Raw genomic sequence first — 23,817 nt, forward strand, 5'->3', positions numbered from 1 at the left:
TTCCTTAAGACCAAATTATAACTGCATGATATACTCATGAGATTCTGGTCTGCTTGTAAAATTCTCATGCCACTAAAACATTCCTATGCCAACCTCCTCTTACGAGGAACAGAGACTGATAAAAGCAAACCGATACAACACCTGAGGGATTTAAGTTTAATTCAGTAGCTCACGATATTTAAGCATACAGTCAATGTAAGCAGTTTTCTGAGTAAGGACAAAATTAACACGAGCTTGGCTGAACTTGAGCTCAAAAAGACTTAAAAATTGACTCAAAATGGCTGAATCCACAATTACACAATCACTATTTGTAAAAACTTAATTTATGGAGCAAGCAAGATTTCCTACCTATGCTTGCCCACCAATATTCACCAATGGCCCCTGCTGATTTAACATATGATTTTGAAGAAAAGCGTACACCCCCACAGACAATCCAATCTGAACTAATGGATCACAGGTAATAAGACACACCAAAAACCTCTGACTCAACAAGAAGGCTGCAAATGGAAAGCTGCTTCTTTCATGAGAAGCAAACCAAACCTGCCAGTTAAAAGGTTCTAAACAGTTTTAAGAGAACTTGGATACATTTTCCTGAATTAAGACCACCGTAAATATTATAGAAGTTCTAACAGTTCACCCAACATACCCCTTAATGCCTTTAACTGAAGCTCTTAATGAACTCCTTAGAAATTTCTCTTAAAATACAGTATATACCCATTCTTTTTAAAAATATATCATGCAGGAGTGTTCAGTGGCTGGAGGGCAATAGCATAATTGTAGGGTGCCAATAAACTCCACAAAAAAGCTTAGATACTTATCACCACCTTGTCAAGAATGATCATTTAGCAGCAGTTCTCGCTCCTGAAACACCAGAAAAAACTAAGGCTAAATTCCAAGAACGACAATTAGATTACATATTTTGAAGAGGGAAACAGGACAATCTCGTCTTAATCCAGCTGTTCTCCTTCCTGGAGTAGGCTGAAGTTTTAAAAGCTCTTTGCTTTTTACTACTAAGTCTTTCTATCTGAAGAAGATATGAAAATTGGTTGTAATTCAGGGCTAATTTGGTCTCTAATTAGTTTTGAATCTTAATGGCCCTGATCCTCTGTGTTAAAGCTAATTTTTATCATGTCTGATGCCTCATGGATGCGTCACATTCTTGCTAATCTGTATCAGCACTTTTGGCAACATTTTAGTATGAGTAAAATAGTGTAGAGGCAAGACATTTTAAATATCAGATCATCTTGTGACAATACATCAGAGAGCAAACAGATGAAAATAAAGAGGTATATTTATTCAAGGGACAGAAGTCACCTTCCTAAAAGAGAATTTGGGAAGACCACCTCTAGTCTTTTCAAAATTGTGTGCATAGGTTGGCTTTGAACCCCAGAAAGAGAAATTATTGCAGCCATGAACTACATATCACCATTTTTTTGTTTGGATACTGACTTGATAACTGCATAATGAAGAACATAAGGGAGACACACTCTATTCTTCTACTCGATACACAATGAATAGCAGTTTACAGAATTATAGAAGCAGATTAGAAGTGCATGTAATAAACACTCTATGGGAAAAAGTCAGGGTCCACTGCATTCTCAACAAGAAAGACAGCTACAACATATAGATCCATCATGTCAAGAAAACCACTGAGATGTAAAATTCTGTATTTATATCGTATAATCCTATCTTCTGTCATAAGAAACTGCATTAAAAATAGCTTCGGGTTTACTCTAGTCTGAGCAATTTGACTCAGATACATTTTTAAGAGGTAAGGAAGTTCTCAACTGATGGGTATCATCTCAGCATAGCAGTGGGTCAGTATAGCAGCAAACCACTCTGCCTCTGGAAACAAGTTTATTTCCATGATGCGACCAGTGCAAGGCAGCTGAACAGCCACGTGTTCATCAGCCCCATTACAAAACCACCACAAGGCTTGGCATGATATGCAGTGTTTTCAGGAAGGAAGCCAGATGTATATTAATATGGATAGAAGTAACCAGGATGAAAGAACACAGGCCAAGGCAGTAGAGAAACACGTTCTGCACCACCTCTCATCAGACCTACCTCAAAGGGATGCCATTCACCCCTTTCCTCACATCAGACACCAAGAAACTGAAATCTGGATAGAACCTTTACAGCCAAGAGTTGAATTTAAGGCTCCTGATCACAGTTCTGCCCTTGCAGGTCTCAAACCCCACAAAAACATCCACTCCCAGCACTGCATTGAAGAGTTACAGGACACGGATGTGGCTGACAGATCTCATCTCCCTTAAAATGATCACAGCATGCTGAAGCACAACTTCACATGGTCCGTGCCTGTGCATCTGCAATAGTCTGTGCTCATGACTTTCTGAATACCTTCTAACTGAACCATTAATTCTCATAAAGTGTTTCCAGAAACTCCTATGGCAGGAAAGCAAGATGACAAGTGCATGTATTCAGTGTAACGTGGCTTTGTTATTATGAACTGGACTCTATGCTTTCTTTCACATAACACTCAGCCAACTGTTCAGTTTTACAAGGTGCCAGAGGAATGTATTTCCTGTTATCCGAAACACATAACTTCTAGAGCACATGAATGACAGTTTCTGTCGAGTTCCTACAACAAACTAAGAGGGCTGTCAAGTCTGATGGTGCATTAGTTTGTCACTCGTAACAAGCAAAGCTGTGTGAGCAGATTAAACAATGCTACATAATTTAATAATTTTAATGATCTATTCTACTTGACATCATCAGCTACTTCTCATCATTTCACCTGCCTATGAGACTATGTGCCAGATACAAAGCCTTTTTATTACTAAAATGAGCATTATCAACCTATACACAGCATCTAACCCATGAAAGGAAAGCTATGCTTTAAATGCCAAAATTAAAAAAAAATAAAAAAAAAATCCAGTTACTTTCAGGAAACTCTTCAATGAAAGTTTGCAGCAGCTCTTCTAAAGGACTAATGCAGAATTCAAACAATTTAAGCAACTGAACTCATAGTGGAATATCTAATGTATGCTTCCACACCTATAAACAAACTCACAGAAGCAAAGTGTTAAATGCAGACTCTCTGCATGGGATGAAATGCAGAGACAAACCGATAGGCTGGAGAGAGAAAAAGAAAAAACAAAACCATACCAAAAAGCTTCTGACATCAAGTCATCTTAAGAAAGTCAAGTACATAGATGATATCAGAAGCACTGTATGTGTGTACCTACATTTAAACCAGCAATTGTGTCTAAAAATCAACTGGCAAATCACCATATGCATGTATTTACAAGTAAAGTTTGTTGCTGAATTATAATTTTCTTTCTAAATGCAGCTGTTGATTCCAGGGTTTCAAGTAAAGTGTGAGCAGAAGAGAAGTGGGTAGATAAGTTTAGGACCACATGAGCAGCTAAAGACACCAAGTAAACTAGTAAGAACTGGAATTAAAATCTTGAGAAGTACTGTTTCTGATGCCCTTTCCTCTGCATGTTACTCATCTCAAGCTGCAGAAGGGATAAAAATCAAAATCTTTAGCTTTGATTATTGTGTACTTGAAATAAAACATTAGAAGCAAATAGATTTAGTATTCAAATATTACTGCTTTTTAAAGAATAATTGGAAAAAGTTCGTTGGTTTTTTTGCAGGGCTCTTTTCTTGTCCATGAACCACAATCATTCTACGCTGTCATGGGATGCTTGGCATTGATGTGGAATGCAAATTCCCAGGACAGATGACTGATGAGATATTATGAGGGATTTGACCCACAGCTCACAAATACAGTAACTCCTGTCAGTGCTCAGAATCAAATCTGTTCACCTTGCCCAGAACTGCTGGCATGCCCAAACAGCCTTAAGTATTCACAAGCAGTATTCACAGAACACCACCAAGCACTGTTTGAGCATCAGTGAACCAGCAGGCTTAATACCTTGCCTCTGCAGGTGTTCAGAACTAAAAACTGCTTGTGTACATATAGAAGCCATCCTAGAGAACTAAAACTGGCCAAAGACTTTTGCTCAAACTTCTGTCAGTTGATGGCAGCTCTGAAGAACCACCACAGGTAAAACAACAGCAAAACCAGGAGTGTGGATTAGTCAGCTGCAAACTACTGAAAAAAGCTGAGTTACACTGAAAAAAACCCAAAACCAAAAACCCTTTGTTTGAGTACACCCCCAGAGAATCAGTCTATCCATTTTTTTTTTTTTTTTTTTAAAACAGCATTTCTTTTAACTAAAATTCCTGTAAGATATTTTATGCAGGATTATATTAGTAATAATTTCTATGGGATTTCAAGCATAAGAGGTACAAGTTAGATACTCCCTGGAAAAAAAAAAAAAAAAATAATAATAAAAGAAAGCATGAAGGTAATGGGACGGAGAAATTATTATGCTTTGGAAGAGTACATGCAAACAAGATGTGCGTGCAGATGCTTTATTTTTGAGAATCATTACTCTAAGATTTTAAAGCAATATAAAGTTTATACTGGGAGGCTGGATGCTATTATTTTCCTTGTTTATTTGTCACAAAGTATCTTACCCCTCCATTTACTTTAAGAGAGAGTTGCAGGAGCCTCTACTACTTCAGATCTTTCACAAATGGTACAGGAATACATCCTTTTTCTACAGAAGCTTCAGAATGTCTGGAGAAGTTTCCAAACATTCATTTTACCTTTCATACAGTTGCAAGATTTTCTCAAAAGTCAAACGAAAAACATTTTTGCCAAAGCTTGCACAGATCAGCAACAAACAACAGCTCAGGGGAAAGGGCACAGCTCCAAATGCACTCACAAGCTTGCCATCCCCCGCTTGCAAGGAGTCACTACTCAGAAACAATATAGGCCAGCTCTGGCCCAGAGCCACCCAAAGATATCGTCAATGTGATGCAAAGTCACTTATCCCTACAATGCTCAAGGATTTTGTTTGTGTTTCTGGAGATCCAATTTTATCCTAAGATTGTGAAGAGTACAACTCCAAACACTGGCTTAAGGTGTAAATCAGTGCAGCCCATGGTGAGCTCATGTTGCTCACAACACAGCAGTGGAGGGTGTTCAAATTCAAACTTCCTTATCGGTATTTACTCTTAGCAAACTACCTTGTTTGTCTTTCCTTTATGTTGCAGATATCTGTGCCACTTTCCAGCTGTTTATGTAATTCTGAACTAAACCAAGTTGACAGGGATTTACAACACACACATTTGATTTTTCCCAAACAGCTGCTCTGCAACGAGGAAGTCTTTCAAATAGTTAATCTAAAGATACAGAGGAATCCTGATTTACTAAGCAGTTTTAAAAAAAAAAAAAAAAGCATTCAGAAGGACTGGAAAACCCACTCAACTGGTTTTCCTGATGCCTCCCCAGTACAGGTTGTTAATCAGGATACGAAACAACTGCCTTGCCCTTCTGTTAGAGCGAGTTCCTTGATGACTAGCTCTGCTTTTCATTTCCATCAGAAATATTATTACCAATAATAAATCACTAAGAGTGTAGGAGCTGATTATGGCATTACATTTCTGATGCGATGTTGCTACGTAACAAAGCAACAAATTCAAATGTGACCTGGGTTCTTCTTTTAACTACTATCTCCATTACTAAACATTAGAAAGGTGCAGTTATCATTTCAGCCACCAACAGAAACTGCAAGAAAGACCACATATGTAGCAAGCATAAGAGATAGAAGTGACAGAAATTGATAAAAACTTCATCGCATGGCTGACATCCCATATATCAAAGCTCTAAATCTCATTCTCTGCTTGCCTCCAATTTCCATCAAAGCCTGCCAGCTGCACATTTATTGAGAAGTTTGTGATCTGACAGCCACTGTATTACCAACATTAATGATGCATCAGTCTCTAGAATTACTGGGGAAACAGTCCAATTGATTTTATTATTATACAGAGTTCCTCACATTTCATTTCAGGCAGCTTCCTACCACAAATTTAGCAATAACTAAAAATGCTACACAGCTGATGCACAAAATGCTAAGGCGAAATATGGTTACCACAGCTTCACACTGCTCCATTCTCCCTCCAGGAGAGCTCCAAATCACTCAGATACCATGGTGTAATCCATGAGTTATTGGTCTGTAAATAGAAGGGCTTACGCATTATGGTGTGATAAACAGTGTCCCACTAATATTCACTAATTCAGACAAGAAAGCTACAAAGAGACCCACAATGCCTCCAGCTCCCAGAGAAGTCATTTTCCTAAAGTCTTATAAATCCCTGCTGTTGACACTAGATAAAATCATGGGTGTGGGAGAGCGTGTAACTTGGTTATACTGCCATGTAGACTGCAATTGTTTCCCCAGGTACCATAAGGAATGAGAATACATTTTTGTGTAGCAAATAGCTCAGCTCACACTAATCTTCTCATCCTAGAAGACTTTCTTTACTGAAAAAGAAACAAAACCAAGAACATGACCATCACAGCTACTAAAAGGATGCAATAATGCAAAGTACCAAATCATGCTGTAGCGGCTTTTCAGTATCCTAAGCAGGTGTGTATACACATACACTGAAACCTCAAATACCATTCAGGAAAGCATCTCCCTGAAATATTCAGTACCCATTTCCAGATGTCCCCATAGTTACTATTCTTCTTTAAAAAAAATAAATAAATAAAATTGTTTTCCCCCCTCCAGTGAGCATAGCAATGAAACCCAACATAGGATTACTTCTATTACTTCCATGAACTGAACAAAAACAGATAATATCTATAGTAGTTTTAAGAAGAGACCTTTTAAAGCTCCACATCCTCTCAAAAAACAGAAGAGAAATAGTTTTGTTTTGTTTTAATTTCTTAACTTCAGTTTTTCCAAAGTCACAGAAAAAATGTTTTCAAGTATTTGTAATTAAGTGTTTTACTTGCTTATTTTAACAGGCATGGTCTGTAACAGTAACAAGAGCAATACAGACGGAACAAGTAAGAACTGCTGTAGAATAAGATCCTCCCACATTTGCTTTTTTTTTTTAATATTAACAACAACTTAGTCATTTTGAGTTCTGTAAGAAATTAATATAAAGAAGACAGATCATTAGAAAGGCCAATATGAATGTTTAAAAATAATAATAAATGCTACAGGAGACAGCATCATATCTGATTCTGTAGTAACTCCCTGCTAACTCCACAGCAAGATCTCCAATCACAATCACTGTAGACAGGGCTCCTGACTAGCAAATGCACTGAGGCAGCAAAAAGCTGCTTCCAGATGAGTAACACAGACTAGACCTTACACAAACAAGTTGCAGGAAATGCTGCTCCTTCTTATTTATTTTCTTTCAGTCCACTATTTTTAGAGGTGTGCAACACATTAGTTTTTGAGGAACATACTTGAGGTTGCCTTAGCCTGCATTCTACTCCCAAACTCCACTCCCTAAATAGAGTGAGTGTATCTGGACAGATTAATTACCTGCGTTACAGTATCGTCTGACACGGATCCCAGTTTTTACTGTGGATTGATTCACAAGTTAGTAGTTAGATCCACGATCCCAACTGCTCACCCAGCATGTGCCACAGGGACAGCCCAGCTGCTGATGATAATTTACAGATCACAGCACACAATACGAAGAGCAAATGAAACAGGTTCCAGCTCACTTCATACAGGCAACCGACCAGTTCAGCAGTTCAGCCACTCCCAAGCAGGCAAAGAAATGTCAGAGGAAGGGGCAGAGCAGACCAGCCATTCTAAGCCGGAAACAGCACAGACAAACCCAAAGCTGGAGTTTTGGTTTGTGCTGGTGTTAGTGGTTTTTTTTAAAACACACAAACAAAACAAACAAACAAAAAAACTATCTACTTATCCACTGAAGTATGTTAAACTTTCACCCATATTCACACTAGGTTTCAGAACTTAAAAGCATGTTGTTAGAATTCCCTTTTGGGGTATCCAAAAGAGCAAGCAAACCAGGCAGGAAAACATGATTGGTTCAAGGAAGCAGATCTTTCCAAGCATCTTCCTGATGGAAAGGATTATAAACATAAACATCCACAGACAGCTTAGAGAACATTCACGAGTACAGCTTTTACAGTACTGGCACAGCTTACATTTACAGCATACACATTAAAAAAAAAAAAAAATGCAGTCATTCTTTTGCAACACACATAATAGGCTGAATGCAAGGAACTCTTATAGGGAATTCATTAACTTGGGAACAAACAGTTCCTATAATTAGTTACCAGAAAATATTCAACATGCATTTACAGGTTTATTCTTGACTAAGGACAACCCTAGGCACTAAGGCTGAATACTTTGGAGAGGGAAGGAAGGAAACAAAAACCTGAAGTATTTCAACTACCAGCAGTTGCTCTTCCATTCCCCAGATCAAGAATCAAGTGACACTCAGGCTACTTATTTGCACATACAGCCAGTCCTGTTTGTTAGAAAGCTGTTTTCCAGCATGCAAATTGATGACTTCCGTGGGTCAGACACCACCATGAGCAAGCTGATAAAAATCACGTTAAACTGGGACTTTTATCTCCCTTACACAGCTGGTGTAGATGCAGACAGTCATAGTACTATTAATGATTCAGATTATTAAAAAGACTGCTTAAGTGGAAAGTACTTAATATTCATGAAGTCTCTTTAGCATCTGATTAGGTTCTTCCCCTTCCTCCGCCTCACACTTCATTTATTACATTTTCACCTGGACCAAAAAAAAACCACAACTACAAAGCCACTACTGTTTTGTATAAAGCCCACACTTAACACTGTTAAGCAGAAAAAGATGTCTATCCTCCAGGAAGCTGAAAGGGATCAGTTAGTAGAGGAGCACACTAAGCTTTCAATTTAAGCTAACGAATACTTTTAACATATAATGATGTATGGTAAAAGCAAGTTACAATAACATAATCTGGTCTGATAAGCTATTACTACATACTATTACATTAATAATTAGGCTCCTGGGAACAGACAGGAAGTATATATAAATGGAAAATGAGCCCTTGGAGACCTCACTGACCAATGGAAACCTTAAACCCTGCATCTTCATAGCAGAAGTTCAAATACCGTCATGACAACCGCATGCGGATAATCTGGTGTCAAATAAATCATACCTTCTGCCAAATAAACTCATGGGGCAAGGGGTGAAAACATACTTAACAATGAAGGACCTGATCTGACCAACATATAAGAGGACACTGAATTTTGTTACTATATTTCAATCCACTTCCTGAGAACTTGTAAGTACTAAGTATTTATTGACAGCATTTCCTAAGAAGCCCTGTCCCACTGAAACTGCTCCTCTGGCTGCACCTTCAGTAAGCCCTGAGATGGAAACAGACTCACCTATGTTTATCAAAACACCATAAACTGAGCTGTGCCCTCTGCTAAGCACTCCCCTTCTAACTTTCAGGCCAACACCCACCACCACCCCCAAAACGTTCACCGATGTTTTATGTTCCATTTGTTAGGTAAACATGTACAACTACAACTCCGAAGAATCAGAAGCATTAAAGACTGGATAAACAACGCTTGCCTGTCTCATCTTTGTTACTCACATTCCCAAGCACCAGGGACATGCCAGGCCCAGCTGACCACCACAGAGTGCAAAGCAACTTGGGCAGTAAGTGGGAGGCAGTACCTCATTGCAATCCTTCAGCTATAACATTAGCCATATTAAGCTTTTTCTATTTAAAAAAAAAAAAAAAAAAAAAAAAAAAAAAAAAAAAAGAAAGAAAGAAAAAAAAAAGCTGGAATAGCTTGCAGTTCATCTCTTCAGCAGTAGTAAATAAGGACTAAGAGTGGAGGCAAAGTTAACCACAGCCCTGGGACTTGATCCAAGTCTCCCATGACAATAGGAAAACATAAGAACAGTAACACTGAAAATATTATTCAACTTTTAAAGGTTTAGCACAGTTCAAAGTGCCTTTTGTGGAACAGCACTTTTGAAAATGTCAGTCGCCTTCCAGGGAGCGTTTCCTCCTCCTCACACACAGCTCTGCTTCAGTAAGGAGGAACACTGCTCAGCTGAGCCAGGCAGGGGGAAGTTCTTACAATGGTGGAAGAATACTTAAAAGCTGGTAAAAGGCCTAATCCCATATAATGATTTACAAAGTGACTAGTGAAATAGTTTAACAACGCAGGCTGAAAGCAGACCAATGTAAACGAGAACACTGCCTGCACGGTCACAGCCTCACAGGCAACAGCACAGGAAGCAGCAGGACCCACCAACCCTCACAGAGAGATCTTCCACCTGCCCCCATACCCCTCACCATTCATGCAGAGGAAAAACACACCAAGTCACTTCAGTACTTCACAAGCTCCAAAGTCAGGCATCTTTCCCAAAGTGCCCATTTACAGACTACTGCTGGAATTCACACACAATACCTCTTTGCAGGCCAATCCCAGATTTAAGAAAAAAATAAATTCCCCACTTCACAAATTAAAAAACAAATAATAATAACAAAATAAACCTACACCTACAAGTTGTGTGTGTCAGTTTAATTCATCTAGGTTTGCAACTGCAGCCCAGCAGCTGCAAAGCACAGAGGCAGAGCACACTGCCAAGTATGGACAGCCCAAGCATGCAGAGCATCTCTCTGGCCAGCAAGCATGGTGCGGGTCAAGCAGCCTCGGTGCTACTTATTTACAGCTTTTCTGCATGTAGAAGACACAGGCCCCCATTTAACCACTTGTTTTCTGAAAGGCAACTAAAGCAGCCCCCTACCTGCTTGCACTCATGTGCCATGGCCAGCTTTCACCCACCAAAGCAAGGCCACTCAAATTCCAGTTGTACAGCAAGAAGTGCCCAAGCAGGGAACCAGATGCTTGTACCCACTCCCATAATGCCAGGCTCTCCAAACCAGTGCCCTGCTGCTGCTGGATGGCAAGTCCTTCATGCTGTTCTGCTTGCTGCCTCTTTGCAGGGCCAGGAGTGACCTCCACACCACAGCCACACCAGAGACTGCAGAAGGGTTATCAACTGCTGAAGTCATCTTGTTTGTGATTAAGAAAGGAAAACATAATCATTAAGAGCCTAATAGAGTAAAAACGCAGTGAAAGCAACAAGGAAACATGAGCTGAGTGCTTTCTCTAGCCCTCGCTTAAAAACATCATTAGAGTCAGCTGACTCAGCCATATGACTTAGCAAAATTGCCATTCATTAAGACAGTTCGGGATAAATTCAGTCTAATTTCACATTTGCACTACACACACAATCCAGTATTTTGTACTCTGTCCTCATCTTTGAGAAGAAAGCAGTGAATTAATCGAATTGGGGATTCAAAACTTGTCCTGGGCAGAGCATTCCACTTCCCCTGCCCTCCAGCACTGCACAGCCCCAGCATCCACGTGGGATGAGCCTGGGAGCAGCAGCACCGAGACACACCTCCATCCCCCTTTTCTTCAGGAAGCAAATAAATTTTTCTCCATCCAAACTACTGTTTGTCCTCAGATTTGTAAAATGTGCTAAGAAAAGCCTAATGAGACACCAATCTGGCATCCAAATGCTCTCCCCTATCCATCCCCCCGGGCAGGCCATTGCCTGCACAGCACAGGCAATGAGGCTGTCTGGTTGCCAGTTCTCCACGGAAGGAAGGAAGGAAAGTGGGCGGGTGGGCGAGAGCTGGAACTCCATGTCGGCATAGGGCTGGCTTGCACATGCCTGCAGCTGCTCACTACTAAGAAGTATGTCTGTACACACAAAATACACAGAGCATAAATGAAGACAGCAGGTTGCTAGGATAGCGCTGCTTCCTTTGTAACAAGAGCTAATATGAGATTAAAGAAAAAAAAAGTTAAATCACAGCTCTTGAGAGGATTGACACACACTTGTGAGACCCTACAGATACACAATGAACCCAATCCCCTCACACTTCCAGGTAGCCAAACACCTGCATATTTAGCAAGCTCTCAATTTACTCATCTTAAGTGCTTTGAAAAACTAGCTTCTGCACAAAAAAAGCAATCTATTCAAAACTGCTTCAGAAATCTAACAGGGAAGAATTAGTTGAATCAGACAACTGCCATCACAAATTCAGTGACCCAACACCAAGCCTCCTGCCCTCCAACCCAACACCGAGTTCTTGCTCAGGGCACCACAGAAGCAAACCAACAGAGCTGCACAAGTTGGAAGCCTGCAGTTACCCAGCCTGCTGTTGCTGGAAGGCACTACGCACATGGCAGGGTCTGCATTGTCTGAATGCATCTTGTTGCAGCAGAGGGCTTTGCAGTATTAGAAAAATAATACATTTTTAAGTACTTTAAATATTTTTTCAAATCTGAAATAGGTTCCAGACCACAAATATTTACACATATTCTTAGCTCTCTGTGCAAGTTCAACTAAGTTCAAATAACCATTTTTATGTCTAACCTTAACTATGTACATAAATATTTACAGGATTGTGACTTTGATTTTCCTCTCATGCTTACTGCATCACCTGGTTCTCAAGTGGCTGGGGTCAGGGAAAGGAGCTTCTCTGTCAGCTTCGTGGACCAGCCCTATCCTTCATTGCCTGGCTTGCAAACAGAGGAGCAGCAATGTGGAAATCTAAAACCCCAAGCTGCTTTTAAGTGGTTAGCATTCTGCAAACACATTGTCAAGGAACTAGACTGAAACCTGAATAACTGTACATATTTTGAAACCTCACCCAAATAAATTTGAGCAGGCTACTTGGTGGATGCAGTAAATCCATTTTAACCCTTTCCTACAAAAGGCTTAGGTAGGAGTCAGCCATGAGTCAGCTCATGTACCTTCAGTGGCAATTTCCACAGTGCTGCACATGAATAAGCCCTTGAACTCTACAGACAGAATGAGTTTCAGGATTTAAAACACTTAAATCTTTAATAGTCTAATCTAAATTTTATTCACAACGATTATTTAATTCACAATGATTAAGAGCTTGGAAGATACAAAAACTTTCGGGAGCATGAGCAGCACCTCCCAAATCCCCAGAGCACTGCAGGAAGCTGCACATCACTACCAAGAAGCAATGCAACAGGTCTGTGCTGCCCCAGTGACCTGTGTGGCACAGAGAGCAGCCAAACTGCTGCCTGCACATCATTATTCTGCAGTCAGATGTATGGCTCAGTCAGTTTTAGCATCATATTTCCTAGCTGCTTCTGCATCAGGTATGAGAACATTTAAAAACTGTGAGTTCACAATGATAACGTGAAAGCTACTTTTACAGGTTTGTTTATGCATTTGATAGTGCTGGTGTTCAGCTGCTTTAACTATTTCCTCCCATAGGCCAGCTCATCTGCCAGCTTCCTCTGTTCGTCTGTAGAGCCTTTGATAGAGAAATAGGACAAAAAAATGCTCTCAAGCGTAAGCATTCTGGCTTTAAAACCACAAAGCCTGGCAGAGTGATTCACTAACTGTCAGAATCCCCCAAGCAATTTTCTCTTAAAAAGAAAATTCAATATTTATTTTGTGCTTCGATATAAATAATGTCTGCTGTAAGTTTTTATTAACTTGTAATGCACTGAAGACTCACCATTAATTTCTGGAATCTGCAGAAATCCCACAGCCATCAGAAAGCTACATCCCTGCATATTTCAGCCTGCTTTTCCTCATATCCCATGAACAGATACAAACTCACTCTGGAGAAGGCAGTAAAAGGAAAACCATACAACTACATACAGATTGATTTTAATAATACACTATGAGAGTTCAACATATAAACAAAAAGGATTTTAAACAATTTCACTGAAATTAATACATACAGTCACAAAATAACACCATGAATGTTTACAAAAGAAGTTCATACTACGTTACCCTTAATATAGGGACACACAGAATGAGTTCAGTAAGTAATTTGATCAGAATATAATGAGAAGTACCAATTATGAAAATAAAAAAGGAAGACCCCTGCAAAATGAGTCTATACCCTTAATTTTTAGGATTTTTAGAAGTCACAGTCCCAGCTACAGGCAGAAATGCATCCCACTGGACCAGGATGCATCTCCTACTAGACCAAGCACTCTATAAACTTGAAATGAACTTGAAAAACTTCAAACCATTTGGGGATTTTTTGATGCCTCGCTTCATATTAGTGGAAAATATCAAATTTGCAGGAATTTCATGCATTGCACTTGATAGAATAGAGGCTTGTTTCAGGCATTACCCAGTCACTTGATAAAAATACGCACTTAAGAACACTCATGTTTTTTAACAAAATAAAACTCTGAAAAAAAAATGAAGGTAAGAAATGGAGATGTATACAATTCAGTTTTGAGGGCATAATTTTAATTTTGGAATTATTTTGACTCCATTATTAAAAAAAAAAAAAAAAAAGAAGAGGCATTTCAAAAAGCTATTTCATAATAAAGGTCAACTGTACAGAACACCAGCATACAAAGCTACCAGCAGCATTCTGATCTGAACATGATTTTCCTCATCAACCCCTTTATGCGGTACTGCACCCAAAGAGCAGCAGACAGTAACCTACTCTCCATGTAGGGACACTGCAGTGCCCCTGCACACACATACCCACTAACTTCGAGCATTAACAGCGTGCCAGAGGAATTCTTCAGTGAAATGGCTGCAAGTGTCCCTGGCTAAATGCATGCAAGTATTGGCCATTCATATTCTTGCTTGATTCTTCCTCCAAGACCATGAGGCATCCCCCAGACAGCACACATGTACCCATGACAAGAGCAACAAACTGTAATTAGCAAAGAAACGGGGCTCCTTGCAAGCTGGCCTGCAAGCTAAAACCCCACATCAAGCTACAAAGCAACACTAAAAGCAAGCAGCACAAAATATAGTACCCCATGTTACTTCAGGAACTTAAATAATAATTTACAATTGCAACTGGCATTTAGTCAAGCCATGTGGTTTAATGACAATGGTTTTCTGTATAACAGCAGTGCCCAGGAGCTCCCATCACCATACGCTGTGGGAAAGGCATGGCTCCTACGAACCCCAGCAGAAGTTCCTGACAGCTGCCTCCAACATAGCCCCAGAAAGCAGTTGCCCACCCTACCTGCCTCAGTTCGCCCCAGGAAGGGCAAGTGCCGGTGGGAACTCTCAACTGCAAAAGGGAGCCCTATTTCCCTGCAAGGGCTGCAGGCTTAGGCCTCACTGTGCACTGTGACACCATACTGTGGCTGTATCTGCCACAGCTGGCTGGGCTGCAGGTGTCCTCTGGACACATCAAGCCTGAAGCAGGATGGGTATCAAATTTCATGCCATCTCCTGCCAGCTCTACAGTGGGAAGTTCCATCACCTACTTCAACAGAAAAATAAGCAATTTCAGTAAAACAGCAGGTCACACAAAAGACACGCATCCCTAACACACTGCCCTCTGGGCAGCCTGGTCTAGTGGTTGGCAGCCCTGCACACAGCAGGAGACTGAATCTAGATGATCATTATAGTCCTTTTCAACCCAGGCCAATCTATGATTCTAACAACATCAACAAAAATCAAACACCACAAACAGAGGAATAACTCCACATTGGGGCTTCCACAAGCTGTGGAACCCAAAGCCACCTTCTACACTCATTTCTGCCCACCCCTACAGCAGGCAGCTCCTGCTTCACTGTACTTCTAAAGCGCCCTTAACCAAAGACTGGAAGTTTCGAGCTTCACTTTGCTTCACTGAAAAATGGGGAGGCTTGCAGCCTCCCAGATCACAGACTTGAACAACAGTTTGGTCAAGAAGTATATGAAGTTCCTTGACTAAGGAGCTGTCTGTAGCCCACACAGGTGCAGTCCCACAGACGTATACTCTTTGAGAATTTATTCCTGGTTTGGGGACTCTGAACTAGTTCCTGGGGCTGCACTAAGTCAGACACCCTATGTAGGGAATGTTACATGTAAATCATGCTTCCATTTAGTGAGACTCTACCTGCCCCCAGTAACAGATGCTCCAGCACTAACAGGAAAATAAATTTACACAAATCAAAACACTGTGGTTTTAATCACTCAATTCAATCTATTGATGAGTTGGGTTCATTATTTTCAGCTAATTGCATGGATCCATCTGACTTCTTGATTTGGGATCCCCCACTCCCAAACTCCACACAGCCAGGCCATCAGTGCTACATTCACATTACAGTCCATACAGGGAGCTGCACTAGCCAAGAGAACCTATATAGGAGCACAGGACAGCTTTTGTTTTCTCAATGGGCTCACCCATGTGATTCATCATGCACCTGCACAAACACTGATGGTAACACAGTGTAAGGGTGCAAATGACAACAGCAGGGAGCTGGGAGGATGAGGCAGTCTCAACAAGGCCACGCTGCAGCAGGGGGGATGGAAACAACGACCACCCACCTCTCTCACAGCTCAGCATGTTTGTACCAGGCATCAGGATACAGCTCCCACAGCATTAACAACATGGTTTACCCCAGGCCAGGAGAAACAACCAAGAAAAACTTTATAAAAAACATTACCCTATGCTCAAGCCACCTCACTTAACTTGTTATCCTCCCTTCCTGGTGCCACCATCACTGTGCCACCAGCACAGCCTATGCCACCAGCACAGCCTACGCCACCTCCAAGTCACGATGCTTGTCACCCACTTCCAGAGGACAGGATAAATAACACAGTCACAATGGGACAGCCCAGCTGAAGCCCTCTGCTGCTAGCTGCAGAGCTGACAAAAGTGCACGTCCTCTGGCTTATCTGCTGGACATCACCATGTCACCCAACCTGGTTTCAGGTTGTATGGAAATGATTTTTTCTTTCAGAGTGCCTGGTATGATGCTATGTCCTGGCTCTAGGAGAAAAACGCCTCTACAGCACCAATGTTTTAGTTGCTACTGAATTGTTTCTGTTTTTGGCTCTCCATCCCTCCCCCACCCCCCTATTCTCTCTCTGATCTCATTAGGAGGTAAGGAGCAAGAGAAGGACTGTGTGGTGCTTAGCTACTTGTTGGGTTAAACCACACCCCCAACAGCCAGGTAGATGGCATCCACTGGCAACTATAGTACTAAATCAAGTGAAGCTGAAAACAAGTCCCTGCCTTGTGTTTTCCCAGAACACAACAGCCTGGTACCAGCACAAGGACTAACCCTGAAGTCAGCTATATCAATGGCGGCTAACCCAGCTGAGAATAAAACTTAATGAGAGGAAGACAAAGACTAGAAGCACACCTCTAAATAAACAAAGCCCTTTATCCCATCAGTGACCCGTCCCACTAACCATGAATCACACAAACAGTGAGCCTAACAGACTGATCACAGACACGCAGCCTAACACTGGTTGCTCCTGAGGCAGCATGTGGGGGGGGGGGGAGGGGGGTGTCCAGCAAATGGACAAAGTAAGATGGGAGAGGCGCTACAACAGAAGTAGAATAACAGAAAGACCAGTACAATAGAAAGGCGCTATGAAGGAAGGGAAGAAGATCATTCACCTGTATCAGAAGATTCCAGGTTTGGAGGGAAAAGCTTCACTGAGAAAGGACCTCCAGAAAGAGAACCTTCCCCTGTGGGGGTCAGCTCTTAAATGAAGTCTAACAGAACTGCAGCCAGGCTTCACCCATTCTGGCCACACAGCTGAATTGCCTTCAGCTGTGCTCCTAGAGCAGACCAGGTCTTTTCCCCCAGGTATTCAACCAGTGGTTCAGTCCATGAATCAACAGTTCCCATACAGGAGTGTAAGGTGAAATGATACAAAGATGATAACAGATATTCAAAAGGTTATTTATAAGGAAAAACTCACCAATATGGATGCCTTCACTGGGAAATGCTGAGGCAATCTCCACCAGGGAGCAGTCTCCAAGAGAGATGCTGCCTTAGTGGTGGTCAGCCCTTAAATGAGGTCTCTTCCGGGAGCACAGCTAAATTACTCTCACCTGTGCTCCCACAGCTGACAGACACTTGCCTCAGCTGATTAATCAGAGGTTCAGGCTGTGATTACCAACTTCCCATACAAGGGGGAACATACATGTACTCAAAGGGGGACCTGCAGCTTCAGATATATCCATGATTACCCCATATGTGAATGATGCTGTTTAAAGCACCGTCTTAGAAATGTCTTATTTATATACTTAAAGTACATAGCTTACAGCACCAGAGGAGGATAGCTGTTAGAGAACACACTACACCATAAGCACAGTGTAGAAGAGTGGCAAGCTGTATCCAAGTCCTTGCAGATACACAGGCACAACTCTGCCAACAGCACTGCTCACAGGGGCTCCCATTTATATTATACCACATTTCAGAAGTGCACAGCTCCAGGTACAGTGGCCATGGGGAACCTCAGTCCTCACCTACCCCCAGAACATCATGGGATACTGTGATGCTTCTGACACTTTTTAGAGTACAAAAACAGTCCAGTTGCCAGCCCATCACCATCTGTTTCCTATCATTATTTCATTAAAATACTTTTCATTTCTCTTATGATAGAAGAGTAGGATTGTTTTCTACCATGGTGGCTCCTCACACCCCTCCAGGCAAAGGCTAACAAAGCAAGCTGGTTTTAAGTCAGCCAAATCCATCCCCTCCTCTCCACCTTTCTAAAATGCTGCTTCAAAGTCTCCAAGGAAACAAAATAAAACAACTTGTCAGCTACAAAAAACATTAGAGTATTCCTCCCAGAAGTGGAAAACTCCCACTTGAACACACCAGGGATAAAAATGAAGGCTCAGTGCACGCTGTGACGATGGCACAAAGCTGAATGCTCACTATCCCCAGGCCAGACTCCCAAGCGCACACACACCAGGGCCATCACCCACAAACAAGGAAGAGGTGGACTCTGAGCACTTATCAGGAATGAGCACAATAATTCTTACCTGCAAAGTGCTGTTTGCAGCTGCTCACCAATTTGTCAGTGCTCTTGCTGCTTTTGCCTTATGATTTATGGTGTTGTACCCAGCACTGAGCCTTCTATTACTGTCCTCATTTATTGCCAGCAGCTGTCATTCTTACCAGCAGCTCCACCACCATCACAGGTGAGGTATCAAAGGTATTTAGTGTGCACCTACAGATGCAGCTTTAATAAAACCTGCTTACAGGTGCTACTTAAGCATCAGAACAACAGCACAAAGTGCATCAATTAGCATAGACTTGACCAACCAGAATTATCACAGGCAAAACTATTTACTTAGAGCTGCCTCTAAAGGATAGATGTCCAGCAGTACTACACACAGCTGCTGGGTCATAGGTGGAGGTAACAACAGTGCCCATGGATCAAAGCCTTCTGTCAGATATTTAAAAGCAGAACAAATAATACATTGATACAAATTCAGCAATGTCATTTTTTACAGTCAGAATGTCATGAAGGAGGTAAAGCCAGCTATACCTTCTTTGTTGTGTATTTTACCACCCAGCTATTTTCCCCTTTTTTCAGCATCTCCAAAAATTCTGTTGGATCTGCCTGTTCTAGACTGATAGCATTGGAGTGGAGAAGCAAGCATTACACTCAGCCATTCCATTTGTAAAAACTCACAGTACGTGCCTAGTTGAAAAAGATGCTCACTGCCCTGGGCATGGCCAGCGACTGCAGCAGCCTGCAGGCACAACAGGGCTGCTCCCAGCTCCATGCAGCACAGCACTGAAAGGAAAGGCAGCAGCCCTGAAGCTGAGGCTGCTGCTGTTTTCATGTATGCACTGAAGACCCAGCTCCTGAAGTCAGCTGATAGTAACAGCATCTTCTGTTTACTTAATGAGTTTCTAGCACTTGTGACTGTGGATGAAACTTAAAAATGCAAAACCAAAACAAGCCTTCAGAGCCAGATCTTGCAAAAGACAAGTCTATTACTGTTCCAAATGATTCTGTGGGCCTGGCTTCTGGTGTCCAAGTATTTTAAGGCAGGCAATCTTAAGTTAGACTGATCAGAACTCCGAGCACTAAAACCCACAGTTCTCAACTCAAGCTCTTTTCTTCAACACCATCCAGGCTGCACAGCTTGAAAATGACGCTCAAGGCAAAAGCAACAATTGTGAATTTACAGTCAAAAAGTAGCCTGAAGGCCATCATTGTCATAGTCAAGCTTTATTTATAGCTTAACAGACAGTGTCAAAGCTACAATTTGAACATGTAACCCTCTAAAAAAAGTGATGATGCACTGCACTCAGCCATGGTAAGGTACCCAAGAACCAGAGGTAAACACCTACGTATGATGCATACAGATGCCAACTCCTATTCTCTCTCTGTGTTCCTGTCCCCCAGCCAAGATGACTGGTTCACACTGAGAGCAGCCCACAGTGACCAACCACAGCCATGAGCCACAGCAAGCCCTCAGCCAGCGTAGAGCAGTCTGCTCTTAGGCTAAGAAACAAAATCTGCTTCTAAATAGAGCACTAATTGGAGCACATTTTAGAGTTTAAGCATATTCGACCTTCAAAATCTTCAGAGGATGCCTTTTGTTAATTTAAACCCACAGTATACCTTTTGTCTTCCTGTAACACTTAGTAGGTCTTAATTGGTCATGTACTCTTCATTAGTGGAAAACAAGCAAAAGCTGGACTCCCCCATAATTTAACTTTATATACATACTTTCAGCTTAAGCTTCTGCTTTTTCTTTACTTCTTCCTATGTGTAACTGCAAAAAGTGCATATTTGGGTGGAAGTAACAAACCTATAGAAAATACTCAACACTTTACACAAGAAGTATGTTTTCCAGCTATGACTGCCTCTACGTTGGCCTTCAGCATGGAGAAAATATTCCCAGTTGAACCAAGCCACACCACCCCTCAGCTGCAGAAGGCCCCTCTGAAGGGAGAAGTGGGGTCTCAGTCGCTGGCACCCAAATGCACCACCCAGGAATCTCTGAAAGAGGAGCCAGGGGGCTCCCACTGCTGTGCACATCCCACACATTCCTAACTCTTGTCATTCAGTCATTGGATAATTTAAAAACAAAACAAAACAACCTCTCAAAAACTTGCAAGCTTTCATTGATCATTACCTCAATTTTCTCAGTGTTGCACTAGAGATGTTTATTTTTTTATTGGTAACAGGAAAAAAAGTCAAAATTGCCCTCTCAGCTTCATTCAGTTTGGAAATTTAAACTATAATTGCTTTTAGATTCAAACACAGATTCGCATCCTATCCTCGGCTGATGGCTGTGCAATCTGATCACTCATGCATGTATGGATGGCTTGTCACAGACAAACAACCCGACTCCTCCGCTTGTGCAACCTGCATTACTCACAAGACAGCCTTGGCAGAGGCAGGCCAACATATGTTAATTGCTGGGTTGCATTATAATAGGTCTAACATCTTGTTTCCCATCCAAGGTTTTATAATAAATGGAAACAACATTCTCTTTGGATACATAAGTATGTATTTTTGTATCTTAGGCTAAAAATATTCTATGTTAAAAACACAAAAAGATCAACTGCCAGAGAATTCCTGCATCCTCTGAGCTTCTTTGGAGGAGTTTAATCCTTACTAAACGTAGATGTCAGACAGCCTATGTAAGAGATTAGCATATGTGCATCGTATTTCATTTCCTACAAGTTATTCATAAGTCAGGTGCAATGGTGAGAATAGAGCTTGACTTCCCAGTCCCTCATAACTTCAGTGGGAAGTTTATCAGGTGAAGTTGTCTTCAGTAGAACAAAGTGTAAATTCATGAACATCAAAAGACCACAAATAGAGCAGAGATATACTTAAAAATATATTTCTCATATGACAGGAGATACGAACGTTCCTTCCTTTTATGATTTAGTATGCTGGGATATTGCTAGGACAAGACGTTGGCGATGTGACAAGTATTCTTGATTTACATTTCTCTTTATTGAGGAAGAGGTGTTGAGGGCTGTAGCTGCAGTTTCAGACAAAGGAGAATGAAGACTCCGTGCCGACACACTGCTCCCTTTTGGATGACTGAACTCAAAGTTTTAAATCAGGATTTAAATCATATGACACCATAAAACTGCCAGCAAACGTTTGAAATTTGGGTGGGATTTTCAAAAGAGTGGTATTCCAAGGATACCAATACAAGACTATTTTTCCACGATGTATTTCACAAGAGACTCACACACTGAGTAAATAATTTATATAGGCACTTAAAATACAGAATTTAATGAAATGAAAATGCTGTCTCCCTTGGAATTATATTTATTTTATTTTCACACGATTAAACAAATCTAATGAGAGAGTTATCACAGAACAGCAACCAAGGACGTTCAGAGCTGTGTCCATGGTTGTTTACCAGTGCCCTGCCCGCCACCCGCAAGCAGCAGGACCTCACCACGCTGCAAGCCCCAGCCGGCAGAAGGCAGATGGTGGCAATAAGGAAGCTATCAAGCCGCCTTAGTCACTATGGCATAGCCTGGGAGCTTCCCAACAGCAGCCTTGCTGCCCTCCCTTCACTCATTCCAGCTTGCTAATGTGTTTACCTGCATGCAGCTAGCATTGCCCATTACACGGCAAACATGCATTTGTTACACATGCTCATCTGGCACCATGTGGCATATGCAAGGACCACCATAGCTATGCATGGTGAAAAATAGTGCACTGAACATTGCTAAGAGGGAGCAACTGCATTCTGCTATCCTAGGGGCAAGGTGCCAAACTCTTCAAAATGGATGCTTAATGTAACAACGTGTTAACAAAAGGAACTTCAACAGACGAATCAGAAATTTCACATGCTTTTGCATTTATTTACAGACAAAATGACCCCAATCTTTTGCTTACACAAAACACTCAGCCCTGAGTTTAAGGTGCCCATCTGCTCTCCTGCACCTCAAGCCCCAGCTCCAGACCCCTGGCAGATGCCTCCCACACTCCCCAGGCCCCCTGGCTGCTGGTTACTTCACAAACAACCTGCCAGGAATAAAGGCAGAATAAAAATGATGGCAGTCATTGGCTGCCAGAAGCAGTTGCCATAGCTTTTCTCATCTCACAGCAAAGAGCAGAAAGGCCAACATCACAGACATGCCCATGTTACCCACATGCTGAGTTGCCAACATTCTTTGCTGGCCTTGGAGCCCCCCACACCCCATATCCCCTGCACCCCCCCCCCCCCTAACCCTCCCCCTTGCTCCCAGCCCCATGGAGGCACAACACAGGACTGGGGCTGAGCTGGGGACAGAGGGCAGGACAGGAGGCGGCACCACGCCTGGACACTGCCCACAGCTGCGGCTGCATGAGCCCGCACGTTCCAGCTCACGAGGTTGCTGGAGCTGAGTTTTAGGAGGCACTGCAAGTGACCTAAAATAACTTCTCCTTACATAATGCTGTTATGATTTTAATGTGCGAGATGTCAGGGTTTCACAGTGCCAAAAGCCAGAGCTATGCATTCAGTTGGAAAGCCAGGAGGCTCCCATGTCGAATGCTATCACGCTCCAGCTGGACTGCAATATCCAACTTTTTTAAACAGTGATGTAAATTTGGGGATAAAACTCATACTTGAGAGGAGGAAAGGAAAAGATGCACACATTGTTCTTGTGATCTATTTTTTAAATAGCAACTGAGAGTGGCTTTCAGCGTCCCATACCAGAGCAGGTCTTTCAGGAGGAAGAGAGAGCAAATCTGTGGACACGAGGAAGCCCAACACTCTTACAGTGAGCCAACCATGCAAAATGCAACAAACACACTGCACTCACATGGCCTCAGCAGGGCCACCCATGCCTGCAGACAGGACTCAGTGCAGCTGGCAACCACCATGCTGCTGAACACTGGCAGCAGCCAGAGAGCACCAGGAACCTCCAGCTCCACAAAGCACCCAAAAAGCCACAGACACCAGGGTCCCGGGAGCATCTGCAGCATGACAGTTCACAGGCCTGGAGTCTTTTTTAGAAGTATTCCCATCTTTAAAAAGAAAAGGAAAAAAAAAAAAAAAAAAGTTTTATCAAATGTAAAGTGCATCAACCTGTGCTGAGAAGAGGAGGGAAGAAAAGCTATCATTGAAAAGGTTGGGGGGAGCGCCGGGGCACTGCAAGGGAGGCCAACATAAGCTGCACACCAGCTGTAAACAAGTTAACTTCTGTGATCCCACTGCCAGGAAAA

The 23,817-nt window shown here is 41.9% G+C and overlaps 1 protein-coding gene across 14 annotated transcripts in view; it reads right to left on the reverse strand.

The window, feature by feature from the left end:
- Positions 1-23,817, reverse strand: part of ZMIZ1 (zinc finger MIZ-type containing 1) — a 318,620-nt gene that overhangs the window by 287,579 nt on the left and 7,224 nt on the right. Inside the window, exon 1 of one of the 14 annotated variants that reach the window (XM_072339686.1) lies at positions 18,653-18,790. The exons of the other annotated variants lie outside the window; for them this stretch is intronic. The gene's annotated coding sequence lies outside the window, so the exon portion shown is untranslated. Of the gene's footprint in view, positions 1-18,652; positions 18,791-23,817 lie in introns of those variants that run through there. 14 annotated transcript variants of the gene reach the window in all.

This window comes from Excalfactoria chinensis, chromosome 6, assembly GCF_039878825.1.
Source record: "Excalfactoria chinensis isolate bCotChi1 chromosome 6, bCotChi1.hap2, whole genome shotgun sequence".
In the NCBI taxonomy this organism is placed as follows: Eukaryota; Metazoa; Chordata; class Aves; order Galliformes; family Phasianidae; genus Excalfactoria; species Excalfactoria chinensis.